The following is a 20,441-nucleotide window of genomic DNA, read 5'->3' as shown; positions in this document are numbered from 1 at the left end:
TGTGCTTCTGGAATATGTTGTTTATACTTCTGTACCAGTTAGCACCTTCTGTTTCAAGCAACATATTTAGTTCAATTTATGTATTACTCTCCTCTCTGAACTGCAAATTCTTTAATGAAAGGGGCTGTTTCACGCTTAACTTTTATCCCAAAATGTATCATGCAAAACACAGTTTGTAGTAGCTTATAACAAATATATATTTATTTGAATTACAAAGATTTTATGATTACTGCTTAATAAGTGAAAAATAAGAACTGTATGTTGATTCAGACCAATAATCAGAAATAAAGTGCAAAGAGCTTCCAACAGTTGAAATGACCATTACATGATTTTGCACAGGCAAGCGGTCTCAAATAGAGAGGGAGCACAGTACAAGGCTAAAAGCATGGTCATTAGAGTTCTCTGGGCATAAATTCTGACTCTTCCATTTACTAACTGAGTGACCTGGGTAAGCTATTTAACCTCTCTGTGATTCACTTTCTTATTCCATACAGGGCCTAATAAAAGCCCCTAGATGAGATATGGTTATGAGGATTAGATGAGATAACTGTAGAGCATCTCCACTAATACATCATAGTGGGCACCTGGGTGGCTCAGCCAGTTGACTGACTCTTGATATCAGTTCATATGACTCTTGATTTCAGTTCAGGTCATGATCTCACGGTTGTGAGATCCAGCCCTGCATCAAGCCCTGCGTTGGGCTCCATGCTGGGAGTGGACCCTGCTTAACAGTCTCTCTCTCCCTCTTCCTCTGCCCCTGCCCACTCACACTCACATGTTCTCTTTCTCTCTCTCTCAATCAAAAACAAACAATAAATAAATGTCATAGAGAAAGCAACCCACTGCACAGAACACACCAGAGATGATGCCCTCTGTAGGCAGATAGCAAGTGTTCAATAAATGTTATCCACTATTATTATATCAGTATAAAACTGTTCTCTCAGGGGCGCCTGGGTGGCTCAGTCAGTTAAGTGCTGGACTTCAGCTCAGGTCATGATCTCACAGTACATGGGTTTGAGCCCCGGGTTGGGCTCTGTGCTGACAGCTCAGATCTTGGAGCCTGCTTCAGATTCTTTGTCTCCCTCTCTCTCTGCTCCTTCTCAACTCATATTCTCTCTCTCTCTCTCTCTCTCTCTCAAAAATAAATAAACGTTAAAAATAAAAAAAAACTGTTCTCTCACTTTACTTTTACAAAGTAAAAGAAACCTAAATTATGGAATGCAAAATAGAAATTGGGTAAAAGGGAATCTTATCCTAGAAAACAATTTTCGAGGACTCTTAACATCTATTTGCTTAATACACTTCCAAGGATTAGATCAGGATCAGATGGTATTATAGCAACAAAACAGTAACAAAAAATGGTGAAAGAATTCACATTTCTACTACCCTAACAAATTAAGAGTGCACAGTACACAGCCTCGGGTTCTTAAAATTTTTCTCCATTAGCCTGCTTCAGATTCTGCATCTTCCTCTCTCCCTGCCCCACTCGCACTCTGTCTCTCTCTCTCAAAGATAAACATTAAAAAATAAAAATCATTAAAATTTTCTCCATTAAATAGAGTACTATTTTTCTAAAAACAAAATCAACACTTTAGTATATTAATTGCTCATTTTTAAATTTTAAAAATAGATTGTTTATATCCCTTTTATGTATCTAGATTTTCCCAGGATTATTTTTTACTAGAAATAACAAAGATTCATAGTGGATTAACTCTAAACAAACTTTAATAAGTGATAAAATTAAATAAAATAATGAGTGAGGACAATTAAGAATTAGTAAATTAAGCATGAATTATATGTATAAATTGCTATTTATTTAAATTTCCTCCAAAATAGTTATATTATCATTCTGTGTTTAACTCAATTGTAGAAGTTTGCAACATCCCATGTATTTCATGCTTTCACAATATTTCTTGCTTTACAATTATAATTGCAAAGTGCTTACAGTTCATGGGATCACCATTCAAATGTCCTAATTATGGATCAAATGGCCAAAGGAAAGAATCAACCTTGGAGACACATATTGCTGATTTGATGGAGGGGAGCAATTTATTCTTTTTAAGTTTTTATTTTAATTCCAGTTAGTGGGGAGCCTGGCTGGCTTAGCTGGTAGAGCATCCGACTCTTGATCCCAGGGTTGTGAGTTCAAGCCCCACGTTGGGCATGGAGACTACATAAATAATAATAATAATAATAATAATAATGATAATTCCAGTTAGTTAACATACTGTGTTATGTTAGTTTCAGGTACAGTGATGCAACACTTCCATACATCACCCAGTGCTCATCACAAGCTCCTTAATCCAGAGGGGTGCAATTTAATTATGACACATATCACAAAACATCACCAAATTTACCTCAAACCTAAGTCTTGGTCCTCATTCATTCAACACATATTTTCTGACGTTCTCCTAATTGAGATATTGCTTTTTGGAGCCCATTCCAATTCTTAAAATAACAAAAGCTGCCAGTATCAATAGACAATGCTTCTAAATGTGTGTAACTTCTCCTCAGAATAGAAAAAAGAGACAAGAAGGCCAAGGTTTGAATTCTGCCTTTCTCACTGACTCACTAAAGGACCTTAAATTAATAACTAAATTCTCTAAATTTCATTCTTCTTATCTGCAAAAGGAGAAAGACACCACCTCCCTGTGACTAAAATAATTTAGTGCAATGCCTGACTTCCTATATAACGGTGACTAGTATAATTTCCTGAATGATCTTTGCAGGTTCAGAAAACTCCAGGAATAAAGACACCACATACTACAGTTTTTCAAATAAACGAGTGAGAAATACTTTCTCATCTCTGGTCTAACCACTAGTATCTACAGAGTTGGGAGGAGATCAGATACTTAAAGGCAACACCAGATAGATCTTTGAGCTCTGCCTCTGCTGAATTCTAGTCTAGTTTCTATCTTTGCATAAATACTCCTATAAGACTATCTTCCAGGTAACTCTTCAAGATTGGAAACAACATGAATAGAATCTCAGAGCTGGACAAGTTTCAAAAAGAGATACAGGGTAGCTCCCTGCACTGAGGTGGAAGGAGACTTAAACCATCCAAGGCAGATGGCTATCTATTCCTAGTTTTAAAGATCTCTAAGGATCGAATTTCCCATTCCTTGGTTACCTGTTTCAATGTTTAAACCCTTCTTTATAGTTATGTGCATCTTTATGACCAACTGAACTTTTTCTCTTGCTTGAATTTAAAAGTATTTCCTTTTATTTGGTCTCCTGTGGAAGTAAAGAACATCTGTTCTGCATCTTCCATATAATGACCTTTCAAATACTTGAAGACAGTTAAATCACTCCTTAGTCTTCCCTTCTCCAAGTCAAACAGTCCTGATCCCACTGAGCCCTCTCTTAGGAGCTAGTCCCCGTTCCTTACATCACTTTTGCTGATCTTCGCTGGACCTTCTCCAGAGTCTCCATATTCTTTGCCAAATGCAAAGACCAAAATCGAACACAGCAATAATGCCAAATAAAGCAGAAGGATTACTTTTCACTTCGGTATCCCTCTCTTGATAAAACATTCCAAGTGGTATGCTTGCCCTTTTTTCCAAAATATATTGCTGTTTCTAATTCTCTTTGCTTTGTAATCATGTATACTCTCATGGTACCTTGCTCCAAGGCTTATATCAGATCTCAGGTGCTTCCAATAATTACTCCCTGTCAATGAGAACCAAATTTGGAAGAGCACATCTACAGAACATTTTTTTACCTTCTATAAAAGATAAAAGAGAAAAGCTGTGAAAACAAAATCCAAGTGCAGACAATTCATGAAATAACCATCAACATTTACATCTTGATGACATTTTAGGAACATGTTTTCTTCACATGTGCATAGAAATCCATTTTCTTTTAATTTAAGAATGATTCAACTGACAGACTTTGTACGAGTATCTTGTAAACAAATAATAAAACAAATAAAGAGACTAAAGTTTACGGAAGGCTTTGTCAATAAATTTGTGAAAATGGTGAGTCCCCAGTGTATTTTAAATCTGGTTTAAATTTTACAATTTTAATCTACACACTATAATAAAACACACTGTGACAGATGGTAGCTTTACTCATGGTGAGTATTGCATAATGTATTAAAAAATACACATTAAACATACATTTTCTGACACCTGTAACATTTAAATGTTTCAATGTATTTATTAAGAGATAAGTTTCTGAGGGCTTTAGGGTTGCCAATAACTAACTTTGTTTATGTTGAGCTTTTATAAATAACTATATTTGAAATCACCTGAAATGTCTCATTTTTTCCCTCTTTCTGTTCACCATCATGAAGATACCTGTGTACAAATTCTCATTTCATAAGCATGTTAAGCCAAAATTACATATGTGCCGTAACACATATATTTATCACCTGTTTATATTTTTAAGCCATTGCTTAACCATTTTATTGCTTAGGAATGCTGAAATTGAAAGATGTAAAAAGTATCACAATGATTAGAAGAGAAACAGTAAAAGCATGTAGTCATTTTAGAAATTCAATTTTGTCTTTTAAGTAGGGGATTTTCTTTCCAATTTCTTGGATCTCTTCAGAGCCTCTTCTGGGTGTTGCCATTCTTCACCATTCTCTCAAACAGCACTGCACAATCTAAGGAATGTGTGGAGGAGAGGACAATATCCTTTTCGGCTGTAAACATGTGTAATTTACTCTATGAATCCTAATAACTTCATATTCAAGTTAATTTCACATTCTGTCAAAAGACATGTTATGTTAAGGAAGAAGGCAAATTACAAACTGGGAGAAACTACTCAAGTACATGAAACTGAAACAAGTTTAAATAAAATATTCCTGGGATATTACTCAGCCATTTTAAGAGAATGAAATCTTACCATTTGCAATGATGTGGATGGAGCTAGAGTGCATTATGCTAAGTGAAATAAGTCAAAGAAAGACAAATATCATATGATTGCACTCATATGTGGAATTTAAGAAACAAAACAGATGAACATAGGGGAAGGGAAGCAAAAATAAGATAAAAACAGAGAGGGAGGCAAACCATAAGAGACAAACTGAGGGTTGCTGGAGGGGAGGAGGGGATGAGTGAGATGGGTGATGGACATTAAGCAGGGCACTTGTGATGAGCACTGGATGTTATATGTAAGTGATGAATCATTAAATTCTAGTCCTGAAACTCACATTACACTATATGTTAACTAACCAGAATTTAAATAAAAACTTGAAATATTAAAAAATAAAATAGGGGTGCCTGGGTGTCTCAGTTAAGCATCCAACTTCAGGCCATCATCTCACAGTTCATGGGCTCAAGCCCCACGTCAGGCTCTGTGCTGACAGCTCACAGCCAGGAGCCTGATTCAGATTCTCTGTCTCCCTCTCTCTCTGCCCCTTCCCTGCTGCATTCTCTTTCTCTCTCTCTCAAAAATAAATAAACATTTAAAAATTTTAATAATAAAAAATTAAATAATTAAATAAAATATTCCTACAAATAAATAAGAAAAACATAAATAACCCAATAACCTTTGATTAGGGAACACAAGACTACAATGAGAAACTAATTATAAAATATTCAAATGGTAAAAATAAAACAAATTCTGACCATACAAGCATCAGACAGGACATAAATTCAAAAAATATTTTACTAATTGGTAGTAGGAGGGCAAATTAATTCAACCACTTTGGAACTAAGGTGAAACATTAACACACCCTACAACTGCTACATTCTACTGTATGGCCAGGAGATACTTTTGCATACGTGCATTAGAAGACATGGTCTCTTCATAACAGTTCCATTCACAATAACAAAACCTTTAAGCAACTTGAACCCCACCAACAAGAATGTTTAAAAGACTCATTGGTACATACTCAACAAAATAATATGCCGAAGGCAAAAATTATAGCAACACACAACAACGTGAATGATTCTCAGTAATAAAATAATGGGGTGCCTGGGTGGCTCAGTCAGTTAAGCGGCTGACTTCCGCTCAGGTCATGATCTCACGGTCCATGAGTTCGAGCCCTGCATCGGGCTCTGTGCTGACCGCTCAGAGCCTGGAGCCTGTTTCAGATTCTGTGTCTCCCTCTCTCTCTGACCCTCCCCCATTCATGCTCTGTCTCTCTCTGTCTCAAAAATAAATAAACGTTAAAAAAAAATTTTTTTAATAAAAAAAAAAAGTAATAAAATATTATATGAACCTAGGTCCCAAACGTGTATATCTAACAATATAATCTCTTTGTAAAGTCAAGACAACTGAAATTTAAGACTTACTTTGTAAGAACACATATAGATATAAAATTATATAAAAAGGAAAGCAATAGGATGAGAATGTGGAATTCAGGATGCTGGTTAATTTCTGATTTCAAAAATGATTCCAATTATTACAAAAACTGGGCTAATCTTTCATACACCATCTCTCTACAGTCTTGCACCTTCTTTCATCAAGAGGTCCATTTCTCCACCCGTTGAACCTGGACTGGCCTCATGACTTGCTTTAGTGAACAGAATAATACAGAAATGAGAGTGTGCCAGTTACAGGTCTCGGTCTCTCTCCCTTAAATCCCTGCCTCCGTCAGGAGAACATGCCCAGGACCAGCACTTACTGACCCACAACCCTGGAGGTTAAGAGGTCATGTGGAACAGAGTTGAGTCATCCTAGCCAAGGCCATCCAAAACCAGACAGTTCCAGACAACTCACCAACTCACCAGAGACTCAAGAATAAGCCCAACTGAGGTCATCTGAGCCAGTACCACAGCAGCAGGACTGAGCCCAGCCAACCCATATACTTGTGAGCTGAATAATTTATCGTTGTTTTAAGCCACTAAGTTTTGAGGTGGTTTTTAACGCAGAATTTTCATGATTCATAACACATATACTGCAGTTGGAAGAGTCAGGGCTCTACTCTGTATGTTTTTATTGTTTTGTGTTCTATTCATTGTTTTAAGCTACATTTCTGTTTATTGACATTATACATGTACCGACAATTTTAACTGTTCTGTTGTATTTCATCTTAATGATCTATCAATTTACTTAGCCTCATTATTCTATCATGAGGCAGCACCGCAAAAGTCACTCTGATTTTCAAAATAATAACTTCAAGTAATACAAAATTTTACTATCGTTATGTTTTCCACTGTAAAACCTTAACCTCATGGATGTGGTATAGCAACAGACTTTAGAAATATTCAGACCCCTCCCACTAACCAGCTATTTGATCTTGGGAAAGTAACTTGTCCACACCTCATTTTCATCACCTATATGATAGACATGAGTACACTTATCTTTCAAGGTTGTTGTGGGAACCACATGAGATGCTGGTCCACTGTTTTTACATAGTAGGTAATCAACAAATACAGTCATATTGTGGGAGGTTTCACAAGTATTGACTTAGAAAAGTCTTTTCCAAAAAAAAGTTTTTCCTTTCACATTCTGATAAATGTGAATGATACCTAACACTTAGTTTCATTTAGTAATGAATGGAGTATGATCTGACACCCACTGGGAAATCAACACCACATGCCTTTTTACCTGAGGTTTAAGAGTCTATTAAGCTAGGTCTTTTGACATTTTGGAAGAAAATTTACAAGATCCATTAAATAACCTGTGTGCTGACATCCCTATGTTTATCCAAAATAATTTCTCTTGAGGCACCTGGGTGGCTCAGTCAGTTAAGCATACAACTTCGGCTCAGGTCATGACTTCATGGTTTGTGAGTTCAAGCCCCGCATCAAGCTATGCACGGACAGTGCAGAGCCTGCCTGGGATTCTCTCTCACTCCCTCTCTCTCTGCCCCTCCCCAATATGCACCTGCATGCATGCCCATTCTCCCTCTCTCAAAATAAATAAACTTTTAAAAAAAATAATAAAAAAATAAAATAAAATCATTCCTCTTGGGTCTGGTATGTGGTTACCTTCTTTATTTTTCAGTTCAGACATGACATAGCCTGATGGGTAGGTATAATTAAAAAAAATCACTCATAATGCCATAGTTTTGGATCAGCTAAAAAAAAAGGACATGAGTTGATATCATTAATAACTACTGTCAAAGATATATACCATTATTATATCAAACTTATAATTAGTACTCTTTCAGGAGCTGAAAAAATGCTCTAAAATGAAGAAAAATAATATGCTATTCAGGAAATCACAAAGGAAATTCTGAAATGTGCTACAAAAGAATGAACTTTGAGGATATTATGTTAAGTGAAATAAACCAATCACAAAATAGACGATACTGTATGATTCTACTTCTGTGAGACATCTAGAGTAGTTAAAGAGAATTGAGGTAGAGAGGTGGGTGCCAGGGACTGAGGGAGGGGGAAATAGGAAGTTTTGTTAACTAGGTATAGAATTTCAATTTCGCAAGATGAAAAAGTTCTAGAGATTGGAAGCACAATAATGTGGATATACTACAAATATAAAATTTATATTATACATACACATATATGTGACATAACCATTAACCGGCAATCTAACTTAGAAGCAGTTTGCCTAGGGGCACCTGGGTGGCTCAGCTGGTTAAGCGTCTGACTCTTAGTTTTGGCTCAGGTCATCATCTCATGGTTCATGAGTTCGAGTCCCGAGTAGGGCTCTGTGCTGACAGCACAGAGCCTGCTTGAAATTCTCTCTCTCTCTCTCTCTCTCTCTGCCCCTCCCCTGCTCTCTCTCTCTCAAAAAATAACTACATTTGAAAGAAAAAAAAGCTTATAAAAAAAGAAAAAGCAATTTGCCTAAGAACATAATTATACATAGAAGTTTTTAAAAGATATATGTGGGTGTAGGTTGTGGTAATATGATTTTTAAATTTTTTTATTTAAAAAGAGTTGACATACAATGTGACATTAGTTTCAGGTATACCACATAGTGATTCAACTTCTCTATATGTTATGTTGTGCTCACCACACATGTAACTACCATCTGTCATCATATAGTGCTATTGCAACACCATTGACTATATTCCGTATGCTGTACCTTTTAATCCCATGATTTATTCATTCCATAACTGGGAGACTGTATCTCCCACCCACCTTCACCCATTTTGCCAAACCCCCCCCACTCACATCCCCTCTGGCAACCATCAGTTTTCTCTCTGTATTGATAGCTCTGATTCTGCTTGTTTATTAATTCATTTGTTTTTTCAAATTCCACATAAGTGAAATCATATGGCATTTGTCTTTCTCAGTCTGACTTATTTCACTTAGCATAATACCCTCCAGGTCCAACCATTTTGTCATAAATGACAAGATTTCATCTTTGTATTGTTAAGTAATATTCCATTGTGTGTGTACACACACACACACACACACACACACACACACACACACACATATCTTCCTTATCCATTCATCCCCTGATGGACAGTTAGGTTGCTGTTATACCTTCGCTATTGTAAATAATGCTACAATAAGAACAGAGATGCATACAGCTTTTCAAATTAGTATTTTTATTTTCTTTGGGTAGATATCCAGTAGTAGGATTACTGAATCATATAATATCTGTACCGATTTACATTCCCATCAACAGTGAACCAGGCCCGATGTATTATGGACTATGTATTGTGATTTGTCAAGACATTGGTCAAGATGATTTGAACAAGAGAATAAAGATCCCTGCTCATAGGGAGCTTCCCTGTAGCTGAGGAGAAAGATTGCATATATTAATCAATCAATACAAAAACATTAGGTGTAAGAGCTCAGAGAAAAATAAAATAAGCAATGCTGTAGTAAGTAACTGGGTGGCTGATTTAGATAGACAGTCTGAGGAGACTTCTACTGAGAGGTGACATATGGACTGAGAGCTGAATGACAAAAAGGAGCCAGCCACGCAATGATCAACTAGACAGAAGGCTTTCGCAAAGAGAACAACCAGTGCAAAGTCTATGTCAGGAACAAGCTTCACGTTCACAAAGGAGAAAAAATCAGAACTATTTTTAGAAAAATATTTCTTGGAAAAAAGGAAAAGGATTAAAAACAGCAGAATCATTTTAAACCTTTTCATAACAGCCCTGGACTCCACAAATCATCACCTCTGGCCCTTGTGCTTGCTTGTTATAAACAACGATCCTCACCGAAAGGAAATGTTTTGTTGCACCTACATAAACAAATTTTATTTACTGCTGTGGGCTTTTCCAAAACTATTTAGAAATAGAATATTATAAAATTACAGAAAAAAATTTAAGAGTCCAAATTATTCTTAGGCTGAGAAAGTTTGTTATCATTGTCCAAATCCAGGTGCAAAAACATTTTTGCTAATGTTACCAATACACTACCTAGAGAGAAAAGCTACCCAAACACACCTGCAGCTTTTCAAAACTGATTTAATACTGTGTTAAAGTAAACATATTAAGGACATGAATGTTAGTCATCAAAAAGCTCTATTGCCCAATTTGCTACCTAGAGTGAATGCAAGCTACTCCGTTTCCGATAAGGATAAACCTGCATTTTGTGACTTCTTTTCCAAAGTCTTAGTGCTTATAATGTCACTTTAAAATTGGTTTGGTCTTATGACTTACACGATTGAGAACACACAGAATAATGTACAAGGAGGAGGCTACGTTCTGAAGATATGGCATTAATGCCATATTTCATTATATGAGGCGACAGAGTGCAGGGATAAGAATCCAGGCTCTTACCACCACACTGCTAGGGCTCTCATTCTACTCCTGTCACTTACTGGTTGCTTAAACTTGTATGTAAACTCTATACTCAAAGTTTTTCTATCTGGAAGATTGAACAACTTAAAACATACAAAATGCTCTACAGTGCCTGACACACAGCAGCAAATGATAGTTATAATGATACTAATTATTATTATATTATACACAAAATACACTCAGATCAGTCTACTGTCAAACTATTCACTCCCATCAAAGTTTACATATCTAAATATATATATCAACATATGGACATAAAGAGAATATATAAAGTAAGTAAAGGACAAAATGAAAAAGTAAGCATTACTCAAAAAAACACGAAATTTTAATTTTTAAAATCAAGTAATTCTATGATGATAATTAATTTCAAGGATGTGCCATGCATTCCTGTAATCTTATGGCAAAAACAAACAAATGAACAAATCCCTCCGGTTTAAAAGAAAATCTGTTTTTTTAGAATGGATAAGTTATGCCAAGTCAAGAAATGAGCTCACATCTGGAAACTGTTTCAACATTTAAATTAAAAAGGGGAATCATACTAAACAGATCATTTGTAATCACTTTGATTTGGATAATCCTACTAGTATATACATTAGAAAGAACTTACTGCATATTACCCATCTCTAAAATTAATACTGATGCTAATAAAACTCATAGTACAAATTTTTAGACCTCATTATCTAAATGTTATAGACATGAAACATTACATCTATAAAACACATTTTATTTTCTCAGTGGGTGTTTACAATTACCTTGAAAACAGGTTTGAGGCAAAGAGGGGTATTTGATGTTATGATGTAGTGAACTTTTTCTCATGAGAAACTGGAAGAAATCCTGTTTACTCAAGCCCTGACACCTATCCATAGTATTCACTGATTACTGAGTACTGATAAATGGACATCTCTAACTCCAAATGGAGCAAAGGACCATTGTGGTGGGCTTGTGACATCCTCCTCTTAGATCAAACACATGGTTTTCTGATTATATTTTAAAGACATTTCCCATTAAATAAAAATTAAAACAAACAAGAAAAATAACTTGGCAACTAAGCAAATTAATAATTGAATATGCTTAAAAAATTGAGAGCAAAATGTATTATCTTGGCAAATATCTACTGCTGTATTTACTTATTTTCCTCTCGTAGTGGCTCTAAACACATTAAAAAAAGAGAGGGAAAGGAAGAGAAGGGAAAGAGAAAGAGTTGCGTGTGTGTTTGTGTGTGTGTGTGTGTTGTGTGTGTGTTGTGTGTGTGTGTGTGTGCCTGTGCATGCATGCCAGGACGTGTGTGCGAGCATGCACATAAACCTGTGTGTATGTAGAACATAAACGTTTTTTTCCAGGCTATATCATATACCATTTCCATGTTCACTGATTGTAATGAATACAGTAACCAGGAGTTAAAGGAAGTTATAGATTGTTAACAGTAATTATTACTACAGTACTAAACCAATGACTTGATAAAAATGAAGTTTGATAGGACTGAATTTACTTTTAAATCTTCATTCAACTTGGTAAAAATGGCAAAAAAAAAAAAAACTACATCCCACAGGTTTATTTAAATCACTCCATTTCTTTTGTAAGATGTCTTCTCTGTTAATTTGTAATAAGATTCATTAAACATAAACTATAAGATTCTCACTTAAGGCATGATCCTCAGAAAAAAAAATTAAATCTGATTTAAATCCCTGATAATATATTGTTAAAGTAGAAAATCACTGTAGGCTGGGAGCCACTCTGCCTGGATTTTACTCTTCAGCTAAGTTCTAGCACATTTCTTTGTGCCTCAATTTTATCATTCATGAAATCACTTTAAAAACTAAATAAATACTAATAAAATTATTTTAGTACTAACTCTCTGAATTTTAGTATGTGTTCAATAATGTTAGCTATTTATATTATCAATTAAACAATGGAGGCATAAATTAAAAATGCTTTAACTGAGTTAGTCAATGTAGTACCAGAATATGAGTTACCCAGGCAATAGATCTTGATCTCTCAGTGACGAAAACAAGCCTTTGTCCTCCAATAACCATTTTCTGCCAAAGCCTTATCATTCCAGTCATCCCTGCTACCCTCTCACAGCTAAAACCAAACTGCATTACACTTATCCTTCCTCCATCATATACCATTGAGTTTTTGCTCTGGTTTTTGCCCACTCTTGCTTGGCCTATAGGTCTAGTAAGGTAAGGATTGTTCTGTTTTTTAGTTCCCTGAGTGTAGGACCATAGATATGATAATTGAGTGTGTTTTAATAAATCCTTAGACTCTTTAAAGGGGCTTATAAAAGATTTATTTAACCCCAGAGGTGAAGCAGGGTAGTGGGACAGGGAGCTGGTTAGAAGGTGAAGCCCTGAACAGAAGAGCTGTTTGTTTTGCAATGATACCAGGTAAAAGTGATTAGCAGATGATATTGGTAGAAAAATCCAAGAAACAATCCAGATACTTTGTCATCTAGCTGAATCCAACAATGAATAATAAAAATGATACACATGACCAAGTTGAGTTCATCCCAGGAATGCAAAAATAGTTTAGTATTAGAATATTCCTCAAATACTTTGTACTACTTTAATAAAGGGAAAATACCATATGATCATCTATCTCCATTAACTGCTTATAGAAGGGAACCTTCCATGTCAAACACACACACACACACACACACACACACACACACACACACACATGCCTGCACACCACTATAAAAAGAAAAACAGCAGACACTATCCCTTTAAAACCAGGAACAAAAGGAAAAAGCCCACTATCAACAGTTCCATTCACCCGTGTACTGAAGTACATTATAAGTACAATAAAAAAGAAGAAATTAAGCAAGTGATTGGAAGAAAGTCAATATAATATTATTTGCAAATGATATGACTACCTACATTGAAGCCCTACTGTCCTAAACAATCTAGTAACAAATTATAAGAAATATAGTATATAAAGTACAATTCACATTACTGTAAAAATTTAAACATTTTACTAAAAAGTATATATTTAAATAAATGTACTAAAGGAAGAAAGCAAGGGAAATACATATTCTAGGATAGGTGTGTACAGGGACCAAATGTAGGCCACCCCAAAATGGGCCACTTTGGTATGAACATTATTTTGAGTTAAACAATCCCAACCCAGCAGATTCAAGGAAAAAACTCTTTACCTCAACTGTCTGCTTTACCAGGAAGACAGCTATTAGAAGAGATTCCTCTTTAAGAAAATTGTCTGCATAATAGGGCAACCTTTGTTTTCCAAACATCTCTGTTCACCTTCCTGCAACAGTCTTTCTCCCCTTTGGGTCCTCAGGCCCCTCCCCCCCTCCTTAGCTCATATAAGCATCATGTTGCCTCACTGTCTAGAATTTCCATGTTTTTGTGGATTCCCCATACACACATTATCAAATCTGATTTACTGCTATTAATCTGTCTCAGGTCAATTTGGTTCTTAGTCCAGCTAGAAGGACCTTGAAGGATAGAGGAAATTCTTCCTCCCCAACATATGTGAGGAGGAAGAGAAATGTGATTAAAAATGGGAGTTGTAGAAGGAAAACATTTAAATTTTTTTTCACTAAAGAGGAGCCTAGCAGGGACTCATGGTAATAGTGTGCTATGAAATGAGAAGCACAATCAAATCAATTCTATGTTCCTGAGGTCCTTAAATTAAAAAGGGAGTAAGAGACTTGACATCAACTTTGCTTTCTGAAACAAATACTTTCAATGTTCTGGACTCATGTGCTAATTTTTTCTGAACAATTTCCTTCCCTCCCTCTATTCACATCTCCTAAACCATGTATGAAACTTTTGTCCTGATTGACTACTAGATAGGTATTTTTCCTCTCATCTCTTGAGATGGGTACCACAGCCAGTGCATTTCTTTCAAGTTCACTCCAGCACCCAAGCAATCACAGTAGTCAAATATGCAGACAAAATGAGTTCTGAGGCACCAATAGTAACACCTGACAGTTTCATTCATAGATTGTGAATGAAACATTGCTAGTTTAATGCCAGTCTTTATACAGAGTGATTTTCTAATATCAACATCATTAGAATACTTACGAGTAATATAGAATCTACTGAATAATTTTGCTGTGAATCCTAAAAATAATCTTCACCATAAAAATAGAATATATAGGGCGCCTGGATGGTTCAGTCATTAAGCATCTGACTTTGGCACAGTTGGTGAGTTTGATCCCCACATGGGGTGAGCATGAGCCCTGCTTCTGGTGAGCATGAGTCCTGCTTTAAGTGTGCTCGAGCCCCACTTTGGGTGAGCCAGTGCCCTGCTTTGGGTAAAAACACAAGCTTCAGATGAGCCCCACTTCTCTCTCTCTCTCTCTTTCTCCACCCCCCCCCCCCCGCCCCCCCCTTCCTTGTCCCCCTCTCTCTCTCTCTCTCTCTTAAAAAAAAAAAAAAGAATATAGGCCCCTATGCCTATGTCTAGAAGGCACCTTTTATATTCTGAGTTAAGTGTCCTGGTCCTCTGGTTAGTAGAAAAAATGAGTAAGCAGGTAGGAGAACAGATTGATGTGTTTGGGGTGTGTGTGTGTGCGTGTGTGCGTGTGCGTGTGTGTGTGTGTGTGTGTGTGTGTGTGTGTATGTGTTTACTTGAGGTAGGGAGATTATAAGTAATGAGTAAGGGAATACGTAAAAAACAGAAAACAATTCCTGGGAGGAAAAGAGTGCTAGCTAGGTAAGACATTTTTAATAAAAGTCAAAGTCAAGCAGAGTCAACGTCTCTTGAGCCTTAATAGCCTAACAATACTATGAAAACCTTCCTAATCTCCCACCATATCTACTGAATGTCTCAGCAGATCAGCCTCAATTGGATATCCAAAGCAGCACAAGAACAATGTCAATTTTTGAGAATCTATGTCTTCTTGAATTCTAATGAGGAAAAGAAAACCAGGAAAAACAGAAAAATTTGGATAAAGAGAAATAAAAACAGCAACATTTCTGATGACTAACATTAAGTTAAGACAATTGCTCAGCATATTTGCTTATAAGTAGTAATAAAAGAAAATTTCTGGTAGGTAAAATCAGGTAATTTAGTAGGATTTTAAGAAATGTAAGGGATAAGAATTCCTACTGATCCTTTGGGGCAAGAATGAATCGCTTTTTCCTGTAAAACTTGGTATTATTACAACTATAAAACGTTGATGGTGACATGGTTCACTCTGTCATCCTAGGTTGCCATTATGTAACTCCTTAGAGGGTAAAAGCAGCTCAGCTCTGATGGGGCTCAGGACACACTACCCCAAAATACAGCACCTTGGCATTCTGAAAATTTTAGGCAGAAGTGGAAGGTCACTCTGACCTCCTCCCTCCTCATTCTTCTTCCTTGAAGCGGTCATAAAACCCTCATGTTAGAGGCGCCCTCCCGATACCCAAAGGAAAGGAGCATAGTTTTCTCTGAAGGCAAAGGACTGCCACAAAGAATCCCCCAACAAACAAGCCTCACTAAGTATCCCCCAGTTTACTACAATTAGCTCATACTCCATAACCTATCACTTTCCTCCACTACCATCCATTTTTTGTCAGACCTAGCACAAAATATTCCAGTGTGCTTCTTTGGGTCTTTCTTCCCTCTCGAAGGCTCCTGTGTCACATAAAACATATTAAATAAATTTTAATCTTTTCTCCTGTTAATCTGTGTTTATCAGCTTAATTTTCAGACCCACCCAGGGACCCTAAGAGGATCAAGGAAAATTCTGCCTCCCCTACACCTCTTAGAACCAGGAATATCTACATTTATGGTCAATGGTTCTGTTGTTCCAGGTGGAATTATATAATGTAAATATTTTCCTCTTGGAATTATCTTCCCAAATCTAGCATACGTTTCAGGCCCTAACCTCAACCTCAGCTTCATTGCATTTTTTCAACGTTCATATTTTATTCTCTCCACCTTTCAAAATCTTATTGCCAAGAGATTCATATTTCCCATGCAAACCACCTCAAATTCTTTTTGTAGGAATGCAGATTTAGATAGCTGATAGATAAAGGAATGTAAAAGGGTAGGGATGAGAAGATGTTGTGAAAGCCGTTTCACAGAAGCATGATGTGGCAACACAGTAATAGAAAATGAGGAAAACTGAAGTTGAGCAATGTGGTGAGACATTGCAATACACCAAGTCAATCTAAAGAAAAACTGAATTAGCAATGTACAAAAGGAGGGGCAAATGTATGAATGTGGGAGCAAGTATAAACAAGAGTCAACCAGTATCCATTGTTAACTGCTTTTTAAAATTGCTTATCAAGTAGACTTAAAATGTAAAGCTTCTAGATTAAAAAAAAAATGGTATTTGTGTATGGGGAGCAGGCAGACCTGTAAGAGAACAAGAATGGGAGGGTCTTTTTTTTTTTTTATTTTATTTTATTATTGGTTTGACAACATAATATTAAAGGACAGATATGGAGCTAAAATCCCCGAAGAGAAATCAGGACTGCAGATCTGACTCAGGATAACTGAAAACCTAAAGGTGGTTGAGATGAAAAATAGTGAAATACAAGTGAGGTGAAAATACCAAAGAACTGTCCTTGGGGAGAGATCCAAGGTGGTGAAAAGAAGGAAGCAGAGACTGACTGCAGAGATAGCAGACAATAGCAAACACAGAAGAAAAATGGTAGTTATAAGGTAATAAAAGTCAAAGGAAGGGAACATTTCAAGAAATCCCAAACTGCTGTTAAAGGCATCTGCAGAGCTCAAGCAAATACACTCAATCTGAGAAGAGAACCTTAAAACTATTTACAAAGGGATTATGAATGACTACTGAATGCATTAACAAAATTTAAGCCAATAGCTAAATTAAGAACAACCACAAAAACAGAATCTAAATAATACTCTGAAGAAAAGGGCTATGACTTTTTTAAACATGACAATTTTACTTGCTTTTTAATTTATCATTAGCTGATCTATCATCAGTATTGCATTTTGTCTACATGGTTTTCTCTGTGACTCTATTTAGGTTTATTTTAAGCTCAAAGAGGCTAAGATCTATAACTAAATGTGGCAATGGTGACAGTACGTCAAATACAAAAATAATCAGTTCATCTAAGCAATGGGTCTGTTTACTCCCTGAGTTAAAATTAATTGCACTTATGAATATGTTCATATGTGTATTCACCAAAAAAGTAGTAATATACATTTGTTGATAGATAAATAGATAGCTATGATGTTTCTTGAAAAGATCAACAACATCTATAATTACTTGCTTGTTGGAGGAGGAAGAGAATGAAAAAAGAGGGAGAGAGGGTGAGGGGATGAGAGAGGAAAAATTCAGTGTGTAGGTCTCAGTGATTTAAAATATCCAACTAACTGGGGCACCTGAGTGGCTCAGTCAGTTAAGCATCTAACTTCGGCTGAGGTCATGATCTCACGGTCCATGAGTTCAAGCCATGTGACAGGCTCTGTGCTGACAGCTTAGAGCCTGAAGCCTGCTACGGATTCTGTGTCTCCCTCTCTCTCTGCCCCTCCCTGCTCACACTCTGTCTCTCCCTCTCTTAAAAATAAAATAAATATTAAAAAAATATTTTTAAACAATAAGTAAAATATCCAACTAATTGATAGTGAGCATTTATTGATATCACATAATTTGTAGTCTCAGCGAATGTCTGTGAAATAATCTTTTGATTTAGTCACACCTTAATTACATGAGAGAAGAGCTCTATCCATTATTTTTGCCGTACATATTAGGAAAATGTTGCATTTGAAATGGTTTCTCAATAACAAGTTCCATACAAGCATTTATTCAGAAGAATTATAATTCTACAATTGTAATTCTAATAAAACTTGAAGCAAAGTCAATTATCTCATAAAAATAAACAAAAAGAATTTAAGAAGAATTTCTGACAGTATTCATGGTTATGTAATTGGATATAGGAATTTAATGAGAAATTGGAAGATAGTGCTCTTATAATTAGTAATATACTATAATTAATTACACTGTACTTTATGTGCATAAAGTAACAAGGTATCACTTACAGTACTTACTCCTTACAAATCTAAGAGATAGAAATGATCCATCTTTTTTATTTATTTTTTATTTTTTAATGTTTATTTACTTTTGAGAGAGAGAGAGAGAGATGAGAGAGGAGAGAGAGAGGGAGACACAGAATCTGAAGCAGGCTCCAGGCTCTGAGCTGTCAGCACAGAGCCTGATGGGGTGGGGAGCTTGAACTCATGAACCATGAGATCTTGTCCTGAGCCAAAGTTGGATCCTTAACCGACTGAGCCACCCAGGTGCCCCATGATCCATCTTTTAGGTGAAAGCATTGACAATGATCACTTGATCAAGCTCATAATGCAGAAAACGGTAACTGTCAGAACGAAAGCTAAGCCAACAGACTATTAAATGTTAAATTTCAGTCATATGGCAGACACAGAGATGCACTGCTGCTAGAAAAAGAGCAAGAGCATGGGAGAGAGAAAGTGAACCTGACCCCCCGGGCACAGATGTGCAGAGATTGCTGACACACCGCATGTGAATCTGAAAACTGAACTCTATCCCCAGCAACAAATGTCTTCCAAAAGCAAAGGAAAAATACTTTTCTCAACAAATGATAGGGGAGGAAAATTCACTGCTAGCAGACCTGTACAATAAGGAAGCTTAAAAGAAGTTATCAAGTTAAAACTTCCCTCTCAAATAGAAGTTCTGATGCACACAAAGAAATGAAAAGTACCAAAAATGATCACATGAGGATAAATGTAAAAGAATGTATTTCAGGGGTACCTGGGTAGCTCAGTTGGTTAAGCAGCAGAATTTCGTTCAGGTCATGATCTTGCAGTCTGAGTTCAAGCCCTGCATCAGGCTCTGTGCTGACAGCTCAGAGCCTGGAGCCTGCTTTGGATTCTGTGTCTCCCCCTCTCTCTGCCCCTCCCCTGCTTATGCTCTCACTCTTAGACACTCGCACTCTCTCTCTCTCTCTCTGAAATAAACATTAAAAAAAGCATATATTTCATTTTGAATCACTTAAAAAGATCACAGTCTTATCAACAATGTACTATAGAATTTGCAACACACTTAGAAGTAAAAACGTATGGCAAAAATAGAACATACATGCGAAGAATGAATGGAACCCGGGCAAAGATCTTTCACACTATGTAAAGGAGTCATAATGTTATTTGAATGTAGACTATTAAAAGCTAAAGCTGAATGTTACCAACTCCAGCAAACACTAATTTTTAAACGAGCAATCACTAAAAAAAGAAAGCTTGAAGAGGTATAAATAAGTCAAGTGTGAGGTTAAATGGAATCATTTTTGAAAACTATATTTAAAGGAAGGCAGGAAAAGGTAAAAATCTGACACAGAAACAGCAAGATGATAGATTTAAAACATATATATAATTATGAAAACATAAATCACCCAAATATACCAATTAAAGGCAGTGCTTGAAGACTGGGTTTAAAAAAGCAAGATTCAAATATATGCTGTCCATAAGAAATCCATCTTAAATATATAAATATTGGTAAGTTAAAAGTAAAAGTAGAAAAATATACCATGCAAATACTATTTAAAAACGCAAGTAACTCTATCAGAAGATGCAAACTTCAGATAAAGGAATTACTATCAGGGATACAAAGAATAGTAAAAAAGAAATGCTATAGGAGTCATTTCTTGACTTTTATGTCAAGAAAACATAGAAATCATGAAGTGTATGCATCAAAACACATAAAGCAAAAACAGATAAAACTGAAAAAATATACAGAAAAATCCATTATTATACTTGGAGTTGGCAACACTCATTTCTAATTAATTGAAAGAGCAAGTAGACAGAAAATCAGTAAGAATACAGAAAGCCTGAAAACACAATCAAGCAAATTGACCTAACT

At 36.0% G+C, this 20,441-nt stretch overlaps 1 protein-coding gene across 3 annotated transcripts in view; it reads right to left on the bottom strand.

Moving 5' to 3' along the window:
* CFAP299 (cilia and flagella associated protein 299) overlaps positions 1–20,441 on the bottom strand; it is a 604,615-nt gene that overhangs the window by 560,568 nt on the left and 23,606 nt on the right. The gene's annotated exons all lie outside the window — the stretch shown is intronic.

The sequence above is a fragment of the Panthera uncia genome, chromosome B1 (assembly GCF_023721935.1).
Source record: "Panthera uncia isolate 11264 chromosome B1, Puncia_PCG_1.0, whole genome shotgun sequence".
Taxonomy (NCBI): Eukaryota; Metazoa; Chordata; class Mammalia; order Carnivora; family Felidae; genus Panthera; species Panthera uncia.
The sequence above is the reverse complement of the archived record's forward strand: the minus strand, read 5'-3'. Positions and strand labels throughout refer to the sequence as shown.